The sequence below is a fragment of the Amblyomma americanum genome, chromosome 6 (assembly GCF_052857255.1).
Source record: "Amblyomma americanum isolate KBUSLIRL-KWMA chromosome 6, ASM5285725v1, whole genome shotgun sequence".
NCBI lineage: Eukaryota > Metazoa > Arthropoda > Arachnida > Ixodida > Ixodidae > Amblyomma > Amblyomma americanum.
The window spans coordinates 79,081,579-79,104,223 of record NC_135502.1 but is presented as its reverse complement, the minus strand read 5'-3'; the positions used below and the strand labels follow the sequence as shown (position 1 = coordinate 79,104,223).

At 47.9% G+C, this 22,645-nt stretch overlaps 1 long non-coding RNA gene across 4 annotated transcripts in view; it reads left to right on the top strand.

Annotated features, from left to right (window-relative positions):
• The window catches only part of LOC144093771 (uncharacterized), a 173,221-nt gene that overhangs the window by 84,856 nt on the left and 65,720 nt on the right, over positions 1–22,645 (top strand). For all 4 annotated transcript variants that reach the window (XR_013306325.1, XR_013306326.1, XR_013306323.1 and 1 more), the window contains exon 2: positions 13,906–14,015. This is a non-coding gene — a long non-coding RNA (uncharacterized LOC144093771). The remainder of the gene's footprint in view (positions 1–13,905; positions 14,016–22,645) is intronic.

The window sequence follows — 22,645 nt, the reverse complement described above, 5'->3', positions numbered from 1 at the left end:
ACCAAATCCCTGTCCCGCTCAGCGGCTACGCTTGGCAGTTGAAGAACGTTGCCGATAAATTCGTTCCGAGTAGGAGGCCGGGAATCGTCTGAATGTAGAACAGATCTGCGCACTAGAAAATACCAAGTCGGGATGATAATTCCGCCCTTCTTTTTTCGTCAATCTATGCTTAATATCACAATTTCGCCTATTACATATTTAGCTATTCAGGGTTTTTCGTCAGCGGGCTTCGCGGTGTCATCCGATGTTGTGACACTTGCAGGACGTGCATTTACACTAAAATCAGTGCCGTCACCTTTACGGGATGACGCGGTTCGGTGCTCGCAAACAAAAATGGCATTGCTGCATTCATCATATATCCAGAGAAAGAATTCTATCTATGGCTGACACTGCTAAGGAGCTTCGCGCGTTTACCCGCGGCACTTCCCTGGAGGGCTTTGTGAGGCACTCCAAAAAACTTAGATTACCTTCACCCCCTACCCTCATCATCATCCTGACTAGTCCACTGGAGGACGTAGGCCTCTCCCATTGACCTCTAACCAAGTTCTTCGCCACTTACGGCCTGCAAACTTCCTCATTTCAAACCGTACACCTGACTCCCCCCCCCCCCCCCCACCCCCACCCCCCACCCCCCCCCCCCCCCCCCCCCCGCTACGTTTGCCTTCTCTTGCAATTTATTACGTTGCGCTTTGGGACCACCGGTTACCAACGCCATCATGGACAATCTGAGCAGAGGGAAAGGCCGGGGCTACCTCTCCCGGTGCGATGCAACCCTGTTTCGCCTTTGGTTGGTTGTAAAATTTACGAACGCTTATTCCTATATCATTGGGATGGCGGACAGCACCGGCGTGTGAACAGTGTGGGTGTGAGGTGCAGGCTGCGCACATAGTCCGCCACTGTTCCCTCAATGAGCGAGTCTCTTCAGAGGCAACACTTTGCCGCTTGGATTCACGTTCTCGATTCGAGACCAAGATTCTGAGACCATGGCCTCGACTTTCGCCTGTGCAGCACGCCACCAAAGCGCAGTTTAACGCGAACTTGAACGCCCTTCTGTAGACACACCGTGGGGGCCCTTTGTTTCTACAGGCCGCGAAGGACCCATGGTCATGGCGGCGTTCCATTAGCTCAGCGAATTCAACTCGCCTTCTCTGCCGCTCCATTTATCCTCTCCCCCATGTGTAGGGTAGCCAGCGAGACGCTGCGTGGATAACTTCCGCGCATTTCCTTTCGTTTCTCTCTCTATCCCATTTCTGGTCATGTGATCCTCGCCTGGAAATGGCCTTCCCTCATCGGGACTGTCCAGCTACTGGTCTCTTCTTCGGAGCGAGGCGGTGCTTAAAGCCTGCGATTTTTATTTCGTTCACACTATTTTCCGCTCTTCGTTGCGTGCCAGCAGTCCATTAAGGCTTCGGCCCACATCGACACCTTAGTGCCCTCATTACTATGTTCAAGCCTAACGGAGGCTCAAGTACATACTCCTCACATTGTTTGACCTCCTCTGAAGCAAGTGCTGATTTACAACGCAGCGGGCGCTCACAAACTATCGCTCTAAGTGGCTCGCGGCAAAGCCCCCCCCTCAAAGTGCTGCATCCCCGCTACGACGACGGGCCACATCGGAGCGCCTTCAAATCAGCCTAGCGTCGAACACGCGAGACCTCGTCCCTGCTTCCCAAATGTGGCACGGCAGCGGGCCCTCCACAAAGACCCGGGGTGGCCAACCAGATTTCTTTGGTTTTCCTTCTAACTCCCACTCCTCCACTGTAGGCACGGGATCACTTGAGTTAGAGGCAGCAGCAAAAAAAAAAAAAAAATGCGAAATGAAGTGGTTAAGATGGGAGCGACCCAAAAGGGGAAGCACCTCGTTTCTCCGGCGCGCCAACTGATTCATGCGCGCCATTACTGCGAGAGAAACATATATTTCTTCGCGACCCCTTCCTTCGTCGGCGAATAGAAAGCGGAAGACCCTGGCACCCCCGCCGTAAATAGCGACCGGGCATCAATTCCCCGCTAGTTTGGCCGCGACGTGTACGTCGGGAGAACTGCGATTATTTTTGTTATTATTTTGTTTCCCTAAGGCCGTGTCCCGCCGTGATGACGATCGGGATGTAGCGCATATACTCTACCACCTTCCCTCTTCCACTACGCTTCCTTGCGTCACATCCGGCGCCTTTTCCCTTTCCTTCCCTCTATTCGTTCTTCCGCAAAATCCGAGACAAACTTCATATAATGATTCACATTTACGCGGTCAGCCGCTGGCGCGGCAACCATCACTTCTCTCGCGAAACTACAATCCGGCTCCTATACTACACTCCCAACGCCATATACTTATTGGGCATCCGCATATAAGAATGACCAAGGAAACGACAGCGCGGGCGGGTCGAGGCCGAAGCAAGATAAACGCGGACAAAGCCAAAACCGCGTCGCTGCGTGTGTCCGCCTGGTTAACATGTACGCGGAGGCAAGCACGCACATACGCACGCACGCACGCATTCACGCACGCACGCACAGGCGATACAAATTGCGACGTATCGGCGATGCACTCGGCGATAGTGAGAGACTGCTGGCGCCGCCGCGGAGCGAGTGCTTCTCCCCCCCCCCAACAAGGCTCGGCTAGAATGTTAATGCGTGAGCTCAGCCTCCTTCTATACGCGGAGAATTTGCACACGCTCTTTGGACACCACGCCGAGCTGTCTTGCATATGTATTTAGTCATTGTTCATTGTAAATGGCTGTCTTGCTCTTTTCTTTTCTCCGTTTGAGCTCCACTCCCCGTTCCCATAGTTCACGTCGTACTTGGATGTTTCGTTTTTCAAGCCTCTTTTTACGCCCTGAAGGGATTAGCAAGGTCTCTCGTTAGTTACCGTACGTGCTTCCGTTCGCACGGCATGAGCCCCTCCGCGTCCGGCGTGCTGCGCTTTGTTTTTCACTTCAACGAAGGACGAACTAAAGGGGGACACTATCAGGACGCGGTGAGCTGGGTTAGGAAAGGCCATGGCGAGGTTTTCTGATTTTTTAATTTTCTTTTACTTCTGTGGCCTTCATCAGCCATAGCGAAGCCTTTTGACGTTTACGGAATATATATTTGCCAAGCACAGTAATGGACGGATTCTTGGGATAAATGTTTTGAAGCGGCCGTGCCAACAATGCGCCTCGCCTCACCCGAGGGTGTAAAAAAAGGCGAAGCGAGAAGTAAAAAGCTTAGCTTGAGAGAGCGCCAGTTAAGATCGACAAAGAACAGGTACTGTGTTTTATTCGTGAACGCAATTTGCTGCTTGTCCACGCTGTCGCAATCTGCATGTCGAGGTTTAAAACTTCGCTAGTAAGCATATTTATGGCCAGCTTCAACTAGCACACATGTGCGTATCTTGAACGAATCAACATTGCAACTAAGAAATTACCAACAGATACAGATATTGTTCCCCTACTTCTTGCTCATCATTACTTTAAAACGGACTCTAGGAAGAGCGGATCTATAAACTAAAACTCATTAAAAATGAGCTGCTTTGGCTCTGTTACTTCCTACTATTTCATGATGTCATCCTCATTCTCGCCCAGAGAAATATGGAGGCAACAATACGACTATGGCTAAAATATTTATGTACGGTGAACTGAGCAAAACAAAGAAATCTTTATTGAGACGCGAGTAAAATACAATCTCCGTTTCGGATGCAGCTTTATTCATATCAGACAGAAAAGCGGCGGGGGGTGGGGGGGGGGGGGGGTCCTTACGTGCTCAACGCATTTGGCCTAAAGGCCTTTCTAAAGGCCCTCACCTGGAGGCCATTTACCATGAAGGCCTTCACCCTAAAGATCTTTACCATAAAAGCCTTGGACCTAAAGACAGTTCACCTAAGGGCCTTAACCACCACAAAGCTTTTGACTTAAAGGCATTTACCCTGAAGGCGTTTGCCTTGAAGTGCTTCGCCCTGGTGTACCCTTCAACCGGGTATTCACCCAGGTGAGCGTCTGCCAGGTAAGTACACAACTGGTAGGTTGCCCACAACCCAGTGGACCTGCCACAGCAGGCTATGCCCGAAACGTATGCCCGAAATCGAAAAATGGTTCTAGTAGTGCTACCTCGGTAAAGTAATTGACGGTCGATTTGGGTAGTTAGGCGAAATGCAAGTCATATGCGTTATACCACTTCGGTTTTCTTTTAGGTTCCGGTGTTCGGATCCATTGTTCACGGATGAAAGTTGTTCAGATTGTGACTGTGGGTTAACGCCCATGCATGCGGAATTGGTGATTCTCTACTTATATACATTCATAGATCCCTGGAAGTCCTCATAACCTCCCCTGGCGCAGTGGTGCAGCGGTTGAGCGATGCGCCACTGCGTTGCGATGGAAGGTGCTGTCATCGTTCGGGCTTATGAGACGACCCAGGTTGCTCTTCCTGAACAACCTCTCGCGATCAATCATTTTTTTTTTTTTCACTGCCGCCTGCCACGGTGGTCGTTTTCTCACAATCCGGTGGGCAGATTTTAAGGACGCCACAAGGTCATGTCACCTAGGCGGGCCGCCTAGGTTGCTTCTGCGGGGACTTTTCGCGGACAAACAAACAAACAAACAAACAAACAAACAAACAATCAAACAAACAAACAAAGGCTAAATGTGGGGAATGGTTACTATTAACGCTATAGCACTCAATAAAGATGATCACATGTCCAGATTTTGTTGTTAAATGAAAAAAAGAAAGAAAAAAGCCACCAAATGCTCGAAATTAATCCACCGTCATTTCCCATAGCCCGAAGTGTTGCTTTCGGCTGAAAATCCTCATTAATTACACAAGATTTTGCCGATTGCGCACGAATGCCGCAGAGACATAGGGGGCTTCTTCCATGCACATCGATCTGTGCGCAGAAAAGTAAGGCGTCTGAAAACAGCAGCTTGTCATACCGAAGAAAGAAGAAAACAAAAGGAAACGATGCCAGTAGCACACGCGTAATTGCAGGCTAGTGTCTACAGTACTTACCTGGTTCGCCCGAAAAGGCTATGCAGACGCGTTGCGTACGGCCGAGTCCGGGGGTGTCTGTCTGGTAGCCTTTCTTTTTTATCTTTAGCCCAAGTTAATGCGGAGTTATTAGCCTTCTGGAACGAAGTGTAGGTGAGCGTTAGGTACAGACGTGGTATTACACCAGAAAATGCCACCCTCTGGGCATGGCTGGAGCCGCGGTGTCTATAGGCGGTCACATATATGTAAAGCGAGTTCTCTTTTCTCAAAGACATTTCCCGCAAATGAGCCACGACTGCAGCGTTTGTCGTGAGTAAGCGGCATTGGACTGGTGAACTCATATTGGGCCCACGCGCGCTTGCGGCATGCAAAAATATCTGCCTTGGGGCCATCACTGGGTCCTCTAGACAACCGTTTCAGAGTACGTCCACTGTCTGGATGGAGTCGACCATTTGCTTTGTTTCATCGCTATTTTGTTCCATTACACGTCGAAACAGTCGATCATCCTCTGTCTAAATACTACGTGCCAGTTCTTGGTTAGAAAGCAAACCGTTTGATATACGTAGAACCGGCAAAGCACCACAGCCTGACGTTGTATTCCCCATTAGGCGCGCAATATAATGCTGATCACTGCGCAACAAAAAAAAAAAAGAAGCTCTTTGCGCGCGTGTGTCACAAAAGAATGCCAGATGCCGAATGCATGAGAGTTTATACAGTTGAAAGCACTGCGCCGGAATAAGTAAACAGCTTCCTTTGATATTGAAAATGACATTGTATAGCACTCTGTCTCACGTGATCAAGCGTTGAATTCACACAACACCCGACATGCGGCGTTCCCCTCTTTCAACGTGCAGCGCGCGCGCTTTCATGCGTAATGTTAAAAGGCCTGTAACCTATGTGTGTACTCGTTTTCTCTTGCTCCCTCTCGCGCACAAATGCGCATCATCGCAGTATAGTCGCGCGCACATTCACAGTCCAGTCAAGTGTAGCCTTCTAGTCTTATTACGAGCACCTTCAAAGTCTAGTCATGTATACCTTTACAGTTTAATGTGCGCACTTGCCCAGTCTAATGTGCGCACTTTCCCAGTCTAATGTGCACACTTTCCCAGTCTAATGTGCGCACATTCCCAGTCTAATGCGCGCAAATTCCCAGTCTAATGCGCGCAAATTCCTAGTCTAATGCGCGCAAATTCCTAGTCTAATGCGCGCAAATTCCTAGTCTAATGCGCGCAAATTCCTAGTCTAATGCGCGCAAATTCCTAGTCTAATGCTCATCATCCCAGTCCAATCATACTCACCTTCCCAGTCCAATCATGCTCACCTTCCCAGTCCAATCATGCCAACCTTCCCAGTCCAATCATGCCAACCTTCCCAGTCCAATCATGCTCAACTTTCCAGTACAATCATGCTCACCATCCTAGTGTAATCAACCTCACCTTCCCAGTCCAATCACGCTCACCTTCCAGTATAGCCATGCGCACCTACCCTGTCTGGTCATGCGCTCCTTACCCGGTCTAGTCATAGTCGAATACTGTCTGGTCACCAAAATCGCCCACGTTGATTTGTACGAATTAGTCCAGATTTCCGAATCCGCCAGCCAGCAAGTGAAAGTAAGGAACAATGGTGACCAGACATAGAAAATCGATGCACCTTGTCTTCAATTTCCGGCGGGATCTTCCTCCTTGCGGCTATATACGACAACGCAAAGGCAGCATTGGTCACTACGCTTACTGCTGCCCTTCTCGCGCTTCGCTCCCTTCTTTACAAAAAAGAAACAAAGAACTGAACTGGATTCTAGAAACACCAACATGTTTGTGTTTCTGTCTTGTAGTAAAGGGAGAAAGGAGAAAAAAAATGCGGGAACTCACTGCACCACTATGTGCTCGCGAATGTAACAAGATATGCGAAAATCGAGACGGATGTGTACAATTAAGGACGCCGCTGAAATAGAACGTAGCACACGCCACGTTTATACGCCTGTCTGCAGCTGAACCAGGGAGTACTACAGTAAGGAAAACTGCAAATGATACACTGCAAAGCTCCACTCTAATGCTGCAATGTAATGTTGCACTGTAAAGCTGCACTAATGAAAGTCAACTACTGTAGTAACCCGGCGCCCTTGCAAGAGGGGCAAATCAGCTTACGAAGTATTATCTGCATGTACTACCTGCGCGTGCATGCAACTTTGATGCTGTGGTTCATGCGATGCATTCCGAGAAATCCATCTATAGCGAGTGTCTGGGGCTGGCTCCAGTGCATGCAAGATGGAGTGGTTGGCGTGACATGATACCAGGTTGCAAAACGGAAGAGACATGGTTTGGTTTGGTTTGCGAGGTTTAACGCCTCGACGCTGCACTTGCGTTATTAGAGACATCGTAGTGGAGAGCCCCGGAATTATATGGACTACCGGAGTTTCCGAGAAACTGCCATCGCGCAGCGCATGTGCGTTTTTGCATTGCACTACCATCAAAATTGCGATGCAGCGATGGCGTAGAGGTAGAACATCCGCCTCGCGTGCAGGAGGACCGGGGTTCAAATCCTGGTGCCGCGCAATTCTCCACCGGGTTAAAAAAAAAAAACCGCGTGTCGATGGAATTGCATAACCAGGCCTGGAGTGCGGCCTTATCTCGGTGACCAGAACCGACAACGCACTCTCTCACCAGAACAGGATTTGGCCACCCTGGTGTAGTACTTGGCCACAACCTTCTATGATCAAACCAATTAACCCTCGGCCCTCAGTCCCCAGCGGCTGCAGAGCAACTGACCACGGCGGCGGTCAGGCCTGTGACGCAGCGGAGGGTGCTAAGAATCTCTGGCTCCGGACAGGCCGCCATTGGAATCTGAACCTGGCAACGTTTAACGCTAGAACTTTAGCTAGTGAGGCTAGCCTAGCAGTGCTGTTCGAGGAACTAGCGGGAATTAAATGGGATGTGATAGGGCTTAGCGAAGTTAGGAGGACAGGTGAGGCGTATACAGTACTAAAGGACGGACACATACTGTGCTATCGCGGGTTAGAGGATAGACGAGAACTAGGTGTGGGTTTCCTCATTAATAAGGATATAGCTGGCAACGTAGAGGAGTTCTACAGTATTAACGAGAGGGTAGCAGCTATAGTAATTAGGCTGAATAGGAGGTACAAGCTGAAAGTGGTGCAGGCCTACGCACCCACATCCAGCCATGATGACCAGGCCGTTGAAAGCTTCTATGAGGACGTAGAATCAGCAATGAATAAAGTAAAATCGCAGTACACTGTACTGATGGGTGACTTCAATGCGAAGGTGGGCAAGAAGCAGGCTGACGACCACGCGGTAGGTGACTATGGGATAGGCTCTAGAAATAGCAGGGGAGAGTTATTAGTCGAATTCGCGGATAGAAATAATTTACGGATCATGAATACCTTCTTCCGCAAACGAGAAAACAGGAAGTGGACCTGGAAGAGCCCCAATGGTGAGATTAAAAATGAAATCGACTTCATACTATGCACTAAACCTGGCATCATTAAGGATGTGGCCGTCCTCGGAAGGGTGCGTTGCAGCGACCATAGAATGGTAAGGTCTAGAATTAGCTTAGACTTGAAGAGGGAACGGAAGAAGCTAGCGAAGAAGAAGACCATTAACGAGTTAGCCGTAAGAGGGAAAGCACAGGAGTTTAGGATAGCGCTGCAAAACAGATACTCGGCTTTAACTGAGGAAGATGATCTTGATGTTCATTCAATGCACGATAACCTGACATCAATAATTACGGAGTGCGCAGTAGAAGTAGGCGGTAGGACAGTTCGAAAAGATACCGGGAAGCTATCTCAGGTGACGAAAGATCTTATTAAGAAGCGCCAAAACATGAAGGCATCTAACACTACCGATAGAATAGAACTAACGGAGCTATCAAAGTTAATAAATAAGCGCAAGGTAGCCGACATAAGGAAGTTTAATATGGAGAGAATCGAGCATGCTATAAAGAACGGAGGTAGCCTAAAAACAGTGAAGAGGAAACTAGGCATAGGTAAAAACCAGATGTATGCATTAAGAGACAAGCAGGGCAATGTCATTAGCAATATGGATAAGATAGTTAACGTAGCCGAAGAGTTCTACACAGACCTGTACAGTAGCCAATGTAATCAGAGCGCTAATGAGAAAGACAGCAGTGCACAGCAATACGTCATCCCGCCAGTTACGAAAGATGAAGTGAAGAAAGCCTTAGAAGCAATGAAAAGGGGAAAAGCAGCTGGGGAGGATCAGGTAACAGCAGATCTGTTGAAGGATGGAGGGGACATCGTGCTAGAGAAACTAGCCACCCTGTATACTCAATGCCTTATGACCTCGACTGTACCAGAAGCTTGGAAGAATGCAAACATTATCTTAATTCATAAGAAGGGAGACGCCAAGGACTTGAAAAATTACAGGCCGATCAGCTTACTATCCGTTGCCTACAAAGTATTTACTAAGGTGATCGCTAATAGAGTCAGGGCAACGTTAGACTTTAATCAACCAAATGATCAGGCAGGCTTTCGTAAAGGATATTCTACAATAGATCATATTCACACTATCAATCAGGTGATAGAGAAATGCGCAGAATATAACCAACCTCTATATATAGCTTTCATTGATTACGAGAAAGCATTCGACTCAGTGGAAACCTCAGCAGTCATACAGGCATTGCGTAATCAGGGGGTAGAAGAGCCTTATGTCAAAATACTGGAAGATATATACAGCAACTGCACAGCTACTATAGTCCTCCATAAAGTCAGCAATAAAATTCCAATAAGGAAGGGCGTCAGGCAAGGAGACACGATCTCGCCAATGCTGTTTACCGCATGTTTGCAGGAGGTATTTCGAGGCCTGAATTGGGAAGAGTTGGGAATAAGAATAAATGGAGAATACCTAAATAATCTGAGATTTGCTGATGACATTGCCTTGCTGAGTCACTCAGGAGGTGAACTGCAAATCATGATCAACGAGTTAGACAGGCAGAGCAGATCGATGGGTCTAAAAATTAACATGCAGAAAACCAAGGTAATGTTCAACAGCCTAGCAAGGGAACAACAGTTCACAATTGGCAGCGAGAGCCTAGAAATGGTGCCGGAATACGTCTACTTAGGGCAGGTAGTGACAGCTGATCCGGATCATGAGAGGGAGATAACTAGAAGGATAAGAATGGGGTGGAGGGCATATGGCAAATTCTCGCAGATCATGAGCGGCAGTTTACCAATTTCCCTGAAGAGGAAAGTGTACAACAGCATAATCTTACCGGTACTCACCTACGGGGCAGAAACGTGGAGGCTAACGAAAAGAGTTCAGCTTAAGTTAAGGACAACGCAGCGAGCCATGGAAAGAAAAATGATAGGTGTAACGTTAAGAGATCGGAAGCGGGCAGAGTGGGTGAGGGAACAAACACGGGTTAATGACATCCTAGTCGAAATCAAGAGAAAGAAATGGGCTTGGGCAGGGCATGTAATGCGAAGGCAAGATAACCGCTGGTCTTTAAGGGTAACGGAGTGGGTTCCAAGAGAAAGTAAGCGTAGCAGGGGGCGGCAGAAGGTTAGATGGGCGGATGAGATTAAGAAGTTTGCAGGCAAAGGGTGGATGCAGCTGGCAAAGGATAGGGTTAATTGGAGAGACATGGGAGAGGCCTTTGCCCTGCAGTGGGTGTAGTAGGGCTGATGATGATGATGATGATGATGATGACCATCAAAATTGAGTCGCCATAGCCAGGTTTTATTTTTGTTACCTTAGTCTCAGCAGCTGACCCGCGTCTTTCGGGTCAGCAGCCGAGCGCCATAACCACTCAGCCACCGCGGCTGAGTGAACACTAAAAAAGAAACCACGACTCAATGAATGGTCGTGGAGCGTCTGAGTATTCATAAGTGTCTTTTCGCGCTGTTAATTACCACGAAGCCTTACCAACTTGCCGAACTTCACGTTCTGCTTACATAGTACTTGCTTAGCTAATTAAGAAGCCCACTGTTTCCGCGTGGTGCCCGAACAGGAGTTGAACGGTAGCGGTGACGAAAGATGCACTGCCTTCGTTCAATCGCCGTCCATCTTGCCAGTAAACGCCTGTGGTGCGCCACAGCCTTCGTGCATGCCGACGCCGCATATATACGTCAGCCCTCACGGTCGATACGAGAGTTTGCGTGAGCAAAACTTGATGGAAACTCGACGAGAGGCTCAGTTCACCGGCGAGGGCTGCGGCTGCCCAATGACGTAGGCAGTGGAATGCGCCGCTGAAAAGCTCATGTCCGCGCCTTGTCTCGTGTGTGCAGACGCCTAAGGCATGCCAATAGCGCTTGCACAACGCAGCAAGCACCACTGCCGCGCTCATTAGGGCTGCAATCTGTGACCTTGAAGATAAGCGTCAAACGGCATGCACTGGTGGCTGCTATGCATTATGCAGTGCAACGACTACTGATCAAAACAAAATCAACACCGGAATCAGCGATTGTTAATGGCTGTAGATGCCAGTTACGCGTTTCAGTGCCTGTGACGGCGGCGAGACCATAATTGATCTGGCAGCGACTTAGCTCACATTCAGAGGTTGAGCCACAGAAGGAAACTGGCTCTTCGACAGCATTGGCTTTTGTATGCAGCGTCCTTGCCGCAACTTCAAATAAACTGCCACTTGCTTACTGACGTGCAGCGATTCAGTAAATAATATGTATTTATTTTTCATTTCATTACAATACTTACTGCCTCTTCTATTCACAAATACTGCAATGTCTGCAAAGCTAAGTTTCAGGATAAAAAAAAGAAAGGCTACCGCTACATTCGCGACGTACTACAAATGCTCATCGGAAAGTACATGCTTGGTTTGGTTTGGTTTATGGGGGTTTAACGTCCCAAAGCGACTCAGGCTATGAGAGACGTCGTGGTGAAGAGCTCCGGAAATTTCGACCACCTGGGGTTCTTTAACGTGCACTGACGTCGCACAGTACACGGGCCTGTAGCATTCCGCCTCCATTGAAATTCGACTCCCCGTGGCAGGGATCGAACCCGCGTCTTTCGGGTCAGCAGCCGAGCGCCATAACCACTGCGCCACAGGGGTGGCACCTGCCTCCTTCATACCTACCTTGGCACTGAAGTCGCCCATCAGGCCCTCTCGCTAATGTTGTCAAATTTCTTTATGTTGCTAAGTATATTCATATTGATCAGGAATTCACACCAAGCTCTCAAGCCCCAACTTGATCAAGCCTTATAACGTCACTTTAAATACTCGCTGAGTCGCTGGTTTCTCGAATAGTACTGCTAGGATAAAGGAAGCGTTACACGTTGCCAGGTTCAATTTCAAATGGCGGCTTTACCGAAGCCAGAGATTCTTAGCCCCCTTCACGGCGCAGCAGGTCTGACCGCCACCTAGGTCAATTGCCCCACAGCCGGTGGAGACTGAGGTGCGAGGGTTAATTAATTGGTGCATTTATATAGGACGTGGAGACCAAGTACTACACCAGGGTTGCCAAATCCGTTTCTCGGGAGAGGGTGCGCTATCGGCTCTGGCCACCGAGATCGGGCGCACCCCAGGCCTTGTTCATCAATACGACCGACATTGACATTTTTTTTTTTCCTATTCGGCGCACAATTGCGCGATACACGATTCGAGCGACGCTCCTCTTGCGCAAGAAGCTAGTGTTGTACCTATACGCCATCGCTGAGTCCATATATTTACTATAAATATAGAGATAAGACTTTTCGTGTTCATGCGAAAAAAAAAAAGTTAAAAGTGCGTTGAAATCAATTTTCGCATTTAGATTTTCCCCGGAAAAGGACAGTGTCCTTGACATGTGTGCCGCAGCTAGCTGCCAGTCGAGTTGGAGTTACACGCAGTGAAAGGAGAGAATTAATTACGACAGCCAGGGGCGTGGTGAAAAGGGGAACCGTTGTAATAGGTAGCACAGTTGTGCGTTTTGAGGTACTGCTCCGCTACCGTACACGTCTGTGCAGACCGGGAGGCTCCAACTCGTCGCCAAACGTCGTCTGCTAGCGCAGCGCTCTTCACTGTCATCATTAACCTCTTCGGAAAATTACTTTAAGAAAATTTTTTCACAGCCTGTAAGGACACTCGAAACCATACATAAGCGTCACAGAAAAGTTTCATGTTCGTGTTACCGCTACGGTTACACAGACGGCAGTTACATAGCTGTCATCAACACGGTAGCCGCGTTATGCCCCGCCCTCTCGCTTAATTTACCGGAGCCGCCCAGCGACGACGTGGTAATCCGCATTTCACGAACTGACTTCCATTTGTGTTTTACAGCGGTAGCAGTGGATCGGTCTGCATCGAAAAATTTGCGGTGAGTGTAGAGGAAGGGGGGCGGGGGGTGCAACCCACCGCACACTACCAGCCCATACACAGCAGCCGGACGAAAAATCGACTGCAGGACGAAAAAGCGACTGCGAAATAAAATGCGAACACTCAATGGGAAGACGGTCAGCGTATGATCGAAACGTATACAACTAATACTACTGACGCAAAACTCGTTGCATCACACCGTATTACCGCCTGTGCATTTTTCCTGTTCGGATCATTTATTGCCGACCGTATTTCTTTCTGCAACCGCAGCTACAAGCGCTTTATCAGCAATTAGCGACAATTTGTCTTTGAATTACAGGTAAATCGAATTTTCTGGCTGCCAAAATAAAATTATCGAGCTCTTGACCTCGCAGGAATACTACATTATGTGACTGAAGAAGAAAAAACGGTAATTTGCCCATAGGAAAAAATATTCGCAAAAAAGAAGCGAAAAGTGAGCTTTGAAAAAGTCCGTCCGATTTTCAAGGTAATAAAAACTGAGGAGTCCAACCACTCCACGTCAAGTTCTGTGTCCAGCTGCTGATAGTTACCCGAGGAATAAAAGAACCCTTTTTAGCACCCAATACATGATAATCATGATTGCCGTGAAAGAAGCGAGATTTCCTCAAGAAGCCAGGTTGTCAGTAACAAAGGCATACTATCCTTTTTTTGCAGGTGTTTCCAGAAGAGTCAACAGTGGTATGAGCGCGGAGAAGCTGTTGACGGAACACCACCCTCTCGGGGGTTTTGCTTCCACCTATGACACAGCTAAAGCCTCTGATCTCGTAAGTAATTTCTGCACATTGCAAATGCCTCTGTAGTTTCTTTGGTGGCTTCTTATATTTTCTTCTCTGCATTTAAGTAGACTGGAGGCTTTAAAGACCACTTCTTCTCGTGATCTCTTGATTACTTTCGATCGATCCCTTTGGAAAGTCGAATAACCACTCGCTTTCCATTCACATACACACGTACAATCCCGGCCACAAATAGTACACTGCACGCTTCGGCGACCAATATCTTCCGACACCTTACCTAACGAAAATTACGAAGTAATTTATACATTAGTTAGCGCACACGTGTGAAGCCAATATCATCTTTACGGAATGCGCAAGAAAGTTTCAAACGACGAAGAGTCTCCCGTAATATTTTGACCGCACCTGTACGCCCATACGCAGTTCGCTTATAGAGCCCTCCGAAAGTAAGCACTACAAAAGTCTGCAAAGCGGAATGAAATCTGAGCATAATGTGATGTTCAAGCACATCCTCAAACCAAACAAAACGATTATTCCCAAGTAGCGCTATCAAAAACTTTTCGGGATAGTGGCAGCATTTTTCGACGAATTTCTCCTGCTTTTTTCTTGCCGGCGGTACTTCACGCGAGCGCCGTCTCTGAACAGTGATGGGGGGCTCAGGTGTTGAAAACCCGAAGCTTAGAACGTTGCGATCGGTCTGGGTTCTTGGCACTGTCTGAGGGAAGAACAATGAAATAGCTGGTATAAAACCTCTCATCTGGAAATTTTTTTCTGAACGGGGGGGGGGGGGGGGGGGGGGGCAAGAAAAGTGCGAAACGATCCGCATTAGATCGTTGCACGCCTTTCTGCATGAACACCCACAGACGCACACTTGAACGAAACTGGACAAATAAACGAGCAAAGCGAACATGGACGCCGAACAGGGTCCTCAACGACAGTGCCACGGGGGGAGGGGCTCACCGGCAATCCGCAGTTTTCATCGCGCGTCTAGCAGGAAAGGGAGGGAGAGTTTCGCATAGCAATGCAACGCGAGCCAAGGTGGCTGCGGATGCGACGCGCATCTCCGCGCGTCTCGTCGCAGCATGTTCTTCGAAGATGGGAAAAGGGAAGACGCTCGCCGCCAGATTCATCCCTACGGGGGACGATTCGATTTTCGGGCTCTGGAGAGAATGAGGGGAGAATGGGGAAGAAAGGTGAGGAGGCGGAAACAGCCCGCGACGGTGGGAACGCAGTTTGAACGCTAGTTTGGAGGAGGATGGGAAAGGACTTTACCGGAATCTGAAAAAAAGAGGAAGGAAGATGGGAGGAGGAGGAGGAGACGGAAGGTGGGAGGAGGGGTGCCTTACTCTCAGGAGGGACAGCAAGCGCAAAGACGCGCGGCTGGTGGAAGCACTTCCAGACGGGGGTGCCGACGGATGGATGCCATCCCGAGAAAGCAGCCTCTCCTGCGGCACCACGAGCGCTAAAGCGCATGGTGACCGAGGAGAAGGAAAATAACAACAGTCACGAAAGAAGTGTGCCGAGTACAAAGTCCCACGCGAGACACAAACAACTGGTCGCATTCTACTACTCCGCAGAGGTTGGGAAGACACAGCAGCAGCAACAGTGATCGTGGCGGCGGCGGCGGTTTGCAGTCCAAGCCGCCATATCGCGTTGCCGGTCGTATACAACTGAATCGCGAGCGGCAATCTCGCTAAAACTTTTGAGCGCACTGCGGTCTAGACGCTGGCGCCAAGACGGGGGTAGCTTGTTTGTGGCGCCAAGTTGAATGGAGGGGGGCCGAGAAACGAAGGAGGGGGAGGGGGCGGGGGCTACACGCGTACGCATGCTGCGCCTGTGACTGCAAAATTTCGCCGACTGAGTGCGGCGGTGATACAGCGCCTCAGGGGACTTCGGGGGGCGGTTGGGAACACCGGGGAAATCCCCGGGAAGAGCGGTGCGAAGAGTGGGGTTACGCCAGGAGAGCCCGGGCCCGTCGGGGGAGTCTAATTCCGCGTTAATGCGAGCTCGCGGCGCGACGCTGGGCGAGATATAGGTGGTACGAAGACAATTGCCCGGAACTTCCTGAAAATGCGCGTGCTCGTGTTCCCGCTGCTCCTGGTGGCCAGACGCGCGGTGATTTCTAGAATGTGGCTGTTGGGAGCAGAGTCTATGCCCGCGCAGTTGCCGACAGGCTGCAAAGAGGTTCTGGACGCGGAAAGGAGGTAAAAAAAAGAGGGGAGGGTGCGGGCACGCCGGGCTTCGTCGCGCCATTTTGTTGGGTCATGCATGAGATAGCGAAGGAACACACACGGTGGAGAAAGTGTTAGCGGAAAACGCGAAAATATTATTTTGTTTGCTCAAAAGCACCGTTCTCTCAGTGACGCTATTGCACGTGCAGGTAGCGAGAGGTAGAGTATATAATGAGGACGCGCATGGGATGGAGTTAAGAACTTTTGAGATTAACTGTCTCGCCATTTATACGCCTTCTTTTTTTAAAGCTATTTCTAGCCCGGCATTGATTTTTCCCCAGCGAAATGCACATCCAGCACTCCTTAACGTATGGGAGAACGCCAACGGTTAGACACCGACGCATGCACGGAGGAAGGAAAACCAGACTCTTGTCCGTGAGGAAGTAATTAGTTTGCCCACTCAATCACTTTCGTACAGCGAACAGCGGCACAATGCGGAAAAGTGCTCGCGCAGTAACCGCCTGACGAATTCAGAGCTTGGCAGCACGAAGCCAGTCGGTTGTAGGTATAGGAAAGTGATTACGCCAGGTGAGAATGGCGCCGAGGTGCCGCTTATTGTTCTTTCAACATAACTTTGTGCGTGTTCGTTTCGCTTAGCGCTGACGAAAGCGTAAATGACTGGTGACCTAACCACTTTTGGTGAAGTTATTGTGCTTTATGTTAACCGATGTAATCAAAGCGTTTGTCAGTTTAGCTTAGCGTCGTGGCCAATATTAAGCACCAAGTGCTTAAATCCATAAATCCATAAATCCATACCCTTTTACCCTTGGGCATTGCATAGACCGACATACCTATATACTTAACGACGTAATGTCTTGATCACCGAAATTGTCTATTACATGAATTACAATAATCTACCTCCCGCTATTCATAGAGATACATATAGTATCCATAGGTTATATATATATATATATATATATATATATTATATATATATATATATATATATATATATATATATATATATATATATATGAGTGTGTGTGTGTTACGAAAGTAGGTTCCGTTGGCTCCGCAGGATAAAGGTTTAAGAGAAGTGGGCATTGTGGAGTTCGCTGACCTTTCCGCGAACTCGTTGATATTGTGTCCGCAGGGAAGGCCGCTCCAGTGGGGTCGGAAGTCCCCAACAAAGGGGCCCGTCCCGTCCCTGCCTCCCCTTCGTGCGGCGGACGTCCTCGTTTACGCCGCGCCGTCACGGGGATGACCCGCCGGGAAAAACGCTAACCATGTACAGCTGTCGACATGTGGTTGTTAAGGGGTTGACGAGGTTTCGGGGGCGCACGAGATACGGCTGAGTATTAGCCGAGTGACCGGAAACCCACTATTCCCGTAACGACGTTCGTCTCGTGCGGTGTATTCTGTAAACACTTTAGGGATCGTTTTGTCGCGTGTGCGAAAGAGATTGGAAAATGGTAACGGCTGGGCCGTGGGTGCCGTGGGAGAGGGTGGTCGAGTTTGTGCTGTTTGTCTATTTGATTGCAACCTCTCCTTTCCCAAATGTTTAATCAGTCCTCTTTCCTCAATCTGTGATTAGTTGGCGGAAATCCTTATTTTCATTTCCCTGACCACTGATTGGCGAGATGGGTCGTTTGTGATCTTATTGGTTGCTGTCCGCGCTAAGGGCGGAGACAGAGGGTTTAAAAACAAGCGCTCTGGGTTGAGCGGGGGCTGAATTCGTCTGATCCACGATTTAGTAACGTAAATAGTTTTCTCCTTGCTTTGTTTCTTCTCGTTTTTTTACCTATGTTGTAAATAAATAGTTAACCTTCTCCTTTCCTTGAGTAATGTGAATTATTGCGAGTAGAACCACCGGGTCATCAAGAAACCCCGATTTCATCATCAAGTAGTTTCCTCTCATCGCCACCGGAAGGGGAAACTCAACTGGCACTTCTACAGAGACAGATTTATTTATCAACGTTTCGACCGCGGTGCGGTCTTCTTCAGACCTGAAGTAGGCAGCACCGCGGTCGAAACATTGATAAATAATTTTGTCTCTGTAGAAATGTCCACTTCTCTCTCTTATATATATATATATATATATATATATATATATATATATATATATATATATATATATATATATATATATATATATATATATATATATATATATATATTGATATTATTAGCAGACAAGGTATCTAGGGTTGTGCTGGTGAACACTCAAGGTTCGCTTACACCAAATAAACATAAATACCCACGAGAGCAGCAGATTGAACAGCCGTAGCTCAGTTGGTAGAGCAGCGGACGCGATAGTCGGAGGTCGTGGGTTCGGATCCCACTGGCGGCATGGTTGTTTTTCTGCTGCTTTATAAGTAATTTTCTTTAAAACAATATATTAATCTTAGAATTATTATCCCATTGATCAGCACTATACATAAAAAAATTAAACATTCCCCTATGCACCTTGGTTTCGGTGACTGTTGTCTCCTTTCATAAGTATATATATATATTATATATATATATATATATATATATATATATATATATATATATATATATATATATATATATATATATATAGTGATACATATAGATACAGAGCTGCTCTAAGTATACAGTGTGATACTGGCGGAAATTCACTTCTCAACCCTGGAAAACAGGCACTGTACCTCCAAGACACACTTTGCAGTTTCCGACGCTCTCTACAACACCCTTTCCAAAATTGTGACCATTTACTGAAATAAAAGTTCAGGATGCACCCCATTCAGTCAGCCCGGAGTCCTCTTCTGCGACAGCCGTGGTAACCATCATCTCTAATTGATTCGGATTGCTTCGGAGTTGCAGCGGCTGCATGCACAGCTACCGGGAAAGTCGAAATATGAGCCAATTTGTACGAACCCTTGGCGAGGAAGCCGGTCAAACACCACAAGGCCAGTCGTATTTGTCAGTCCAGTTCCATCCTGTGTGCCCCATTTTACCGGTCCGTTTTCTGTCTTAACTGGCGCCGTCGACTAGCTGCTAGAAGCCATGTCTCAGGCTCCTTTCGACCGCACGAAGCTGATGGGGGTGTTTAGGGAGGGGACATTAAATTATTGCGTCATGAACTCCATGAAGCCGTCTGAAATGAGCCATAGCTTTAAATGTTGCATGCAAATACTTAAATTGAGCAAAAAAAAAAAAAGAAACACGGCAGCTGGCGTGAACTAGACGCTTATGGAAAACGCCGCGAGATGTTTCTTGCACAGCAACACTCGGATCACACGAGTAGTTTTCTTTCCTTCTCATTTCTTAAGCCTTTCATTTTTTCTCTCTCTTTCTCTCTATCTCTGTCTTCATTCAGCTGCTCTCATTACCGTTCGTCATCACGCACGTCACAAAGTCCCCTCACTCAACGGAACGCGTATAGCGATTTCCCAGACCGTGCTACGAATGCGTACGTCACAAAACAAACGGCGCACCCCAGCGGACGTGTGCGCAAGGTGAGCGTAGAGACAGAACCCCCGCGTAACCGCACCTTCGTGTCACACCAGCGCCGTGGGACCCTCGGCCAACACCCTCTCAATGCTAAGGCCTCTCCACCGGCCGCGTGACGTCACGCCAAGGGACCGTGCAGGCCCCGCGCTCCGCGATTTCAGCGCGCCGCGCCCGTCTGCACTATTCGGGTACTGCCGTACGTAGCTGCCTTATAAGTGATTCCTTCATTTTCATTTTTGTCGTTGCTGCAGAAAAGAAATTCGCTAGTTTGTGCGCGCCTTAGGCTATCATTTTATCTGCTTTATATATTTTTTTTATTGCAGAACACCTTATTGTCAAGAAAGTTCGAGCTGCTAATACAGTTTTTTATAATAAACAATTTAGCATACGGCCGCCAATTTCGCATTATTGGTCATTATAATAAAAAATTGATTAGTTAATTTCAATTAATCATCTAATTATTAGGTTCTATCACGTACATGATGTCTGCCGTGCGGTAAAATCCATCCGCACAGACCGCACATGCGTATATCTAGTTGTTAAAGTAGAAGTTCGTGAACATTGAAAAAAAAAACACCGTCTACTGCGCATTGTGTTAGTTTTATTCTGTATTGTGTTTTGCTTAAAGCTTTCACACACAGCAATAATGACACTCACAATAATGTTGCGCTGTTGAGTATTTGTACAGCTAATCTGACCCTTACAATAAAAAACGACGAGACACCAGCAATGAAGTGTGCGCAAAGCATTTTTATTGCTTGGGAATAAAACTTACTTCTTCTTAAGCGTTGCTGCTTTCCGGGCTGCGGCCTTCTGCTGCGCATTGTCTTGTATGGCATCATTTCTTAGTTTGCAAAAGTTGTTTAGAACAACGTTGGTTGCAACGCGTACTACCAAGCGCAGGAGAGTTTGTGCAGTGTGGCCATTTTCACATGTCTCAATGTCGTGTTCGTCCAGGAGGGAAATCGTCTGTGAAATCACGACACCACGTTGATTTCTACAGGAGAGAAAATCTTCCGCGGTTGCTCCAAAAGACAACTTCTCTGCAACTAGTTTAGTCATCAGTACCATGTGAACTGTGCATGGCTGGGGAAACTTCAGCCCTCCTCTCGACAGGTTAGCTATCATGGCAGTATTTTCCGCTTCGATCTCTCGATTTTCAATCACCAATGTGCTGAAGCAAGCAGAACATGAAAGCTTCTTTAAAGCAGCATGAGCAGCGTATCCTGCAATGTAGACAATAGCATCCATGTCAGAGTGGGCGTGTGTAATATCGTCGTCGCTGACAGCCACAGAAAAGTTGCATGGGACAAGATCCTCACTTACGTCTTCAAACTCTGTTTCCTCGCGTGGAAATGTCAAAAGTTTTTGAAGACGAAGCTTCTTCTCACATTCGTAGAGCTGACGCACGGAAATGTGGTACTGTGATCCTGCCAGCTGGCGGTAACGGCCGAACCGGTCTTCTAGCGCATCCGTCTGAAATTTGCCCAGCAGTACGTACTTGAAGTGAAGTTCTTCTAAGCAGTAGCGCGAGAGTTCTACCAGAGAATAGCATGTCAGTCGCAAAGCACTGTGAGTCTCTTTCGTCAGCGAGCCACTGGTGATGTTTATTCTTGCCCAAGCGTCCAACCAGTCCACAACGCCGCTCAGGAAAGCTAACTGTGTGTCATCAACAGACCTTACAGGGTCTTGCATGCTGTCCCTTAGCCTCTGGCCTTTGCAAGGGGTCTTAACATTGACTATTTGCCACCATGTGAGGATAACGTCAATGAAAAGAGCAGTCGACTCAGCTTGAGGAATCTTGAACGCGGAACCATGTGTCCTGAGGGCATTTGAAACAAACTGATTAATGACGTCGAGAGCGAGCTTTACATTTTGCCGCTCCATTGAGGTTGGATTCACGGCTTTTGCGTTCAGTCTGTAAGCAGCCTTCACAAGCGACGTCTTCTCTGAAGAATAAAGCTGCCGCACAGCTGCGAAAGAAGCAGCTTTCATACGAGGAGGCCCTTCGGGCATTGCTCCACTCAAGTCCATTTCAGGGAAATAGAGGCATGTTCCAGGGTTTTTCTGGTTAATCCAATTGTTCCTAATGCACTTCAAGAGATGCACAGGATCGACCACGTAGAAAAGAGGGCGAGCGTTATCGGCTGGATGGGGATAGACAATGCTCACCTGAGGACTTGTAGCAAATAACGACATCATCTTGCGGTTCAGAGCATTGTTGTCCGTTATCACAGCGATAATTTTGAGCCCCATTTTCTCAACATTAATGATTATGTTCTTAGCATGCTCGTGCAAAATTTCTGCGCTCAGTTTGCTCACAGGTAATATGTGAATGACGTCCTTGTTTGCAGAAAGGAGTGATTGTACCATGAACACATGGGCTGTTGTTGCTGGTTCCGTTGAATGAACCGACGATCCTACTATTGTGCCCCCTTTGTAGTCGAAGTATGGTTTTATGTGGATCTCATCGATCATCAGGGTCACTGTCTTCTCGTGGTCTTTCATTGATTTGACTCGTTCTCGGATGTAGGAGAGACAGTGCGGTTGATTTTGCTCCACAAGAGGGTCAGCTTTGTAATTTGAGCAAACACGGCGCAGTGTGGAAGGATGGGGCAGAATGATTCTTGATGCAGCTCTTGTGAAGTGATATGCGTGAGGAGAAATTGAATTCAAAATACTGGCGAATACCAGCAGCTCTGCGCTATACACATGCTGTTTCGCGAGGAGAAGCTCTATCTGCTCAACCAGAAATTTCAGCAAAGAAGACTGTTCTTTCGTCGTATCACTGTCCTCAATGAGGTCTGCAAGCAGTGAACCGACAAACTGCAATACTTTAGTATGTTTCGACTCTTTCGTCACCTCAGGTATATTATGCAAGCCTATCTCGAGTTCTTCTAGCAGCAAGGACAGGCTGGAGGTGTCGCATACTTGAGCTGGCAGAATCCTGCCTGAAGGAAGCGACAGAAGCTTCACTCCATTCAAGAAAACAGAAAGTGACAGATCAGGGAGAAC